The sequence below is a fragment of the Amblyraja radiata genome, chromosome 15 (assembly GCF_010909765.2).
Source record: "Amblyraja radiata isolate CabotCenter1 chromosome 15, sAmbRad1.1.pri, whole genome shotgun sequence".
In the NCBI taxonomy this organism is placed as follows: domain Eukaryota; kingdom Metazoa; phylum Chordata; class Chondrichthyes; order Rajiformes; family Rajidae; genus Amblyraja; species Amblyraja radiata.
The window spans coordinates 41,236,417-41,242,416 of NC_045970.1; positions in this window are offsets into that span (position 1 = coordinate 41,236,417).

The window sequence follows — 6,000 nt, forward strand, 5'->3', positions numbered from 1 at the left end:
ATGTTGGGAATCCTTGATGATAGATGTCGCCTTCTTGAGGCAGTACCTCGTGTGGATGCTTTTGATGGTGCGGAGGACTAAGGTCATGATGAACTGGGCTGGGTCCACCGCTCTGCAGCCTCTTCCATCCCTGTGCATTGGAATTGTCGGACCAGGACAATTTAAAACTGAATAAGGGGGGGTGGGGTGTGGAATGGGATAGTGGAGGATGGAGTTAAAGGGAAAGGGTTTCTTAAATGTGTGAGCGTAGAGACAGGGGTGTAAAATGAGGGTAGAAGCAATAGGTAGCAAGGTGAAAAGTAAAAGTGGCAGGCAGACAAAACCAGGGCAAAAATCAAAAAGGGCCACTTTTCAACATAATTGTATAAGGGGTAAGAGTGTTGTAAAAACAAGCCTGAAGGCTTTGTGTCTCAATGCAAGGAGCATTCGTAATAAGGTGGATGAGTTGAATGCAGATAGCTATTAATGACTATGATATAGTTGGGATCACGGAGACATGGCTCCAGGGTGACCAAGGCTTCGAGCTGAACATCCAGGGATATTCAATATTCAGGAGGGATAGAGAGAAAGGAAAAGGAGGTGGGGTAGCGTTGCTGATTAGAGAGGAGATTAACGCAATGGAAAGGAAGGACATTAGTTTGGAGGATGTGGAATCGGTATGGGTAGAGCTGCGAAACACTAGGGCAGAAAACGCTGGTGGGTGTTGTGTACAGGCCACCTAACAGTAGTAGTGAAGTTGGAGATGGTATCAAACAGGAAATTAGAAATGCGTGCGACAAAGGCAAAACCGTTATAATGGGTGACTTCAATCTACATATAGATTGGGTGAATCAAATTGGCAGGGGTGCTGAGGAAGAGGATTTCTTGGAATGTATGCGGGATAGTTATCTAAATCAACATGTAGAGGAACCAACGAGAGAGCAGGCTATTTTAGACTGGGTATTGAGTAATGAGGAAGGGTTAGTTAGCAGTCTTGTTGTACGTGCCCCCATGGGCAAGAGTGACCATAATATGGTTGAGTTCTTCATTAGGATGGAGAGTGACATTGTTAATTCAGAAACAATGGTTCTGAACTTAAAGAAAGGTAACTTTGAGGGTATGAGACGTGAATTGGCCAAGATTGACTGGCAATTAATTCTAAAAGGGTTGACGGTGGATATGCAATGGAAGACATTTAAAGACTGCATGGATGAACTACAAAAATTGTTCATCCCAGTTTGGCAAAAGAATAAATCAGGGAAGGTAGTACATCCGTGGATAACAAGGGAAATCAGGGATAGTATCAAAGCGAATGATGATGCATACAAATTAGCAAGAAAAAGCCGCATACCGGAGGACTGGGAGAAATTCAGAGACCAGCAGAGGAGGACAAAGGGCTTAATTAGGAAAGGAAAAATAGATTATGAAAGAAAACTGGCAGGGAACATAAAAACTGACTGCAAAAGTTTTTATAGATATGTGAAAAGAAAGAGATTAGTTAAAACAAATGTAGGTCCCTTGCAGTCAGAAACAGGTGAGTTAATCATGGGGAACAAGGATATGGCGGACCAATTGAATAACTACTTTGGTTCCGTCTTCACTAAGGAAGACATTAATAATCTGCCGGAAATAGCAGGGTCAAAGGAGTTGGAGGAATTGAGTGAAATCCAGGTTAGCCGGGAAGTGGTGTTGGGTAAATTGAATGGATTAAAGGCCGATAAATCCCCAGGGCCAGATAGGCTGCATCCCAGAGTACTTAAGGAAGTAGCTCCAGAAATAGTGAATGCATTAGTAATAATCTTTCAAAACTCTTTAGATTCTGGAGTATTTCCTGAGGATTGGCGGGTAGCAAACGTAACCCCACTTTTTAAGAAGGGAGGGAGAGAAAACGAGGAATTACAGACCAGTTAGTCTAACATCGGTAGTGGGGAAACTATTAGAGTCAGTTATCAAAGATGGGATAGCAGCACATTTGGAAAGTGGTGAAATCATTGGACAAAGTCAGCATGGATTTACAAAAGGTAAATCATGTCTGACGAATCTTATAGAATTTTTCGAGGATGTAACTAGTAGCGTGGATAGGGGAGAACCAATGGATGTGGCGTATCTGGACTTCCAGAAGGCTTTCGACAAGGTCCCACATAAGAGATTAGTATACAAACTTAAAGCACACGGCATTGGGGGTTCAGTATTGATGTGGATAGAGAACTGGCTGGCAAACAGGAAGCAAAGAGTAGGAGTAAACGGGTCCTTTTCACAATGGCAGGCAGTGACTGGTGGGGTACTGCAAGGCTCAGTGCTGGGACCCCAGCTATTTACAATATATATTAATGATCTGGATGAGGGAATTGAAGGCAATATCTCCAAGTTTGCGGATGACACTAAGCTGGGGGGCAGTGTTAGCTGTGAGGAGGATGCTAGGAGACTGCAAGGTGACTTGGATAGGCTGGGTGAGTGGGCAAATGTTTGGCAGATGCAGTATAATGTGGATAAATGTGAGGCTATCCATTTTGGTGGCAAAAACAGGTAAGCAGACTATTATCTAAATGGTGGCCGACTAGGAAAAGGGGAGATGCAGCGAGACCTGGGTGTCATGGTACACCAGTCATTGAAAGTAGGCATGCAGGTGCAGCATGCAGTGAAGAAAGCGAATGGTATGTTAGCTTTCATAGCAAAAAGATTTGAGTATAGGAGCAGGGACGTTCTACTGCAGTTGTACAGGGTCTTGGTGAGACCACACCTGGAGTATTGCGTACAGTTTTGGTCTCCAAATCTGAGGAAGGACATTATTGCCAAAGAGGGAGTGCAGAGAAGGTTCACCAGACTGATTCATGGGATGTCAGGACTGTCTTATGAAGAAAGACTGGATAGACCTGGTTTATACTCTCTAGAATTTAGGAGATTGAGAGGGGATCTTATAGAAACTTATAAAATTCTTAAGGGGTTGGACAGGCTAGATGCAGGAAGATTTCTCCCGATGTTGGGGAAGTCCAGGACAAGGGGTCACAGCTTAAGGATAAGGGGGAAATCCTTTAAAACCGAGATGAGAAGAACTTTTTTCACACAGAGAGTGGTGAATCTCTGGAACTCTCTGCCACAGAGGGTAGTCGAGGCCAGTTCATTGGCTATATTTAAGAGGGAGTTAGATGTGGCCCTTGTGGCTAAGGGGATCAGAGGGTATGGAGAGAAGGCAGGTACGGGATACTGAGTTGGATGATTAGCCATGATCATATTGAATGGCGGTGCAGGCTCGAAGGGCCGAATGGCCTACTCCTGCACCTAATTTCTATGTTTCTATGTTTCTATGACATGATGTAAGCAGTCTGGATAATTTCTGGAGTGCAGTGCATCTGTAGAATTTTTGGTGACTTACCACATCTCTTTGAACTTTAGACATGCAACATTTTATTTAGTTGCCTTAGGAAGTAAATTCACTGATTCACTCTCTTGATCAAGAGTCAAGAGAGTTTAGTTGTTCTACGTATTGTAAACAGAACAATTAAATTCTTACTTGCAGCGGCATAATACAATAAACAAAATAATTCTCAATAAATGTAAAAAATAATTTTAGTGCAAAACAAAAGCCCAAGGTCCCTAGGCTTTTTCTTGCAGCCCTTCTTAAATAGAGGCATAACATTCGCCACCCTCCAGTCTTGCAGCACCTCATCCTTTCTAATGTTTAAGAAGGAACTGCAGATGCTAGAAAAATCGAAGGTAGATAAAAATGCTGGAGAAACTCAGCGGGTGAGGCAGCATCTATGGAGCGAAGGAATAGGTGACATTTTGGGTCGAGACCCTTCTTCAGTCTGAAGAAGGGTCTCGACCCGAAACGTCACCTATTCCTTCACCCCATAGATGCTGCCTCACCCGCTGAGTTTCTCCAGCATTTTTATCTACCTTCGCCCTTTCTAATGATGATTTGTATATCTCAGCCAGGGCGCCTGCAATTTTTTCTCCGTCCCTGTGTCCTCAGATATTTCTGATCATCCTTAGGAGATTTGTGCACTTCATATGCCTTAGGACTTCCTCGACCTTAATAAAGACTGTCCTCACGACATATCCATTAGCTGTCCCAAGTTCTCTCCATAATTACTCTTATGCCTTTATGGTATTTTGAGAATCTTTTTGGATTCATCTTTCCCTTGCCTGCCAAAGTTATCTCATGTCCCCTTTTTTGTCTTCCTCATTTTTTTCTTGTGTATTCCTACACCTATATTCCTCAAGCGATTGACAATTCCATCTGAAGAACAGGCTCTTCAGCCCACAATAACTGCCGAACATGATGCCAAGATCAACTCCTATCTCCCAGGACAAATCCATATCCCTCCTATCCAAAACTCAAATGCCACCATCATACCTGCCTCAACCAACATATCCTGCATCCCCAGTCACTCACTACCCTCTGTGTAAAAATAACGCCTTGCACATCTCCTTTAAACTTTAACCCTCTCACCTTAAAGCTATGTCTTCTAGTGTTTGATTTTTCAATCCTGAGCTAAAGGTTTTGATTGCCTTCAGGAGCGCGCAGGCCTTGAACTCTCCCTGTCTCACGTTCAGCATTTGCGCTGTAAAAAACTTCAGAAAGTTCAAGTAATAATTGTCCAATTTAGGGCTTCAACCTTTGGATTAGTACTATCTTTTCCAAGACTATTTAAAAAAAAAAAGAAATAGATGGTGTAGACGGTCGATGATAGTGTCGATAGTCAGGATCTATTTCCTAATCTACCACTGTCAAAAACAAAAGGTGTAGGTTAAGGAGATTTGAAAGGAATTGAAGGAAATTGTTTTTTTATACAGTGTGGTTGATATCTGGAACAGATACAAACATCACGCTGAGAGACATTTGAACAGGCACTTAAACAAGGCAGAGAAGGTTACAGTCTTAACGCAAATGGGATTAGCAGAGATGAGTGATCAGGTAGACATGGACGTGGTGGACCAAAGTGCCTGTTTCTGTTCTGTATCTATAACTACGTTGATCACTGAAATAATTCAGGTTGCTTTATGAAAATGAGTTGAGAAAGGTTGGGCCTTATTGGAATTTTAAATTTAAATTTAAATTTCTTTATTTATATAGCACATTTTTAGTCAACTTGCATTGACCCCAAAGTGCTTCACATAATTACATTCACACACACAGGCAAAGATGGGTGAAGTGTCTTGCCCAAGGACACAACAACAGTATGCACTCCAAGCGGGATTCGAACCAGCTACCTTCCGGTTGCCAGCCGAACACTTAGCCCATTGTGCCATCTGTCGTTTAGAAGAATGAGGGATATTATTGCAACATACCAGATTCTGAGGGCAGTTGCAGAGGAAGGGGTCGCCTAGTTAAGATGCAGATGAAGAGCAGTTACTTTCCTGGAAGGATCGTGAACTTTTGAAATTGTGTATCCGAAAGAGCTGTAGATGTGAAATCATTGAATAGGATCAGGGCTGACCTAGTGTTTGGTCGAAAGGGGAGTCAAGGGTGTGCGGAACAACTAGGAAAGTGACGGTCAGGCCAAGATCAGATGATATTATTGAAAGATGCAAGGGATTAAGAGGCATCTTATATTCACCTGTTATTTTGAATGTAGCTGGCAGAGTACTCATTGCTTTGTCCTCTCATGGGTCTATTAGCAGTTCATGGAATGGCATGATTAATGGAGCCAGGTGACATTATATTAGCTGTGTTTACCAGTAGATGCGTGAGCATAAGCCATATCCATAGACAACATAAATATTTGCTGGTTGTATTCCCACCGGATGAGTGACTGCCTTCTGGTGATTGACTGTGAACGTGATCAGCTCCAATAGAGTGAATTTAGACAGCTTATATGCACCAGTAGTCAGGTAAGTGTCCACAGCTTTACTGACTAGCAGCTGCGGAGGTTGGTGCTGAATACATTCACAGTGACCAGGGGAGCACATTGTCCACTTGCACAGTAACTGGGTGAGTGTAGTGTGTACATTTCTGGTGTACACATGTGCACACTCATTACATTTGCAGCAACTGAGGTGAGTACCTGTCTATATTCA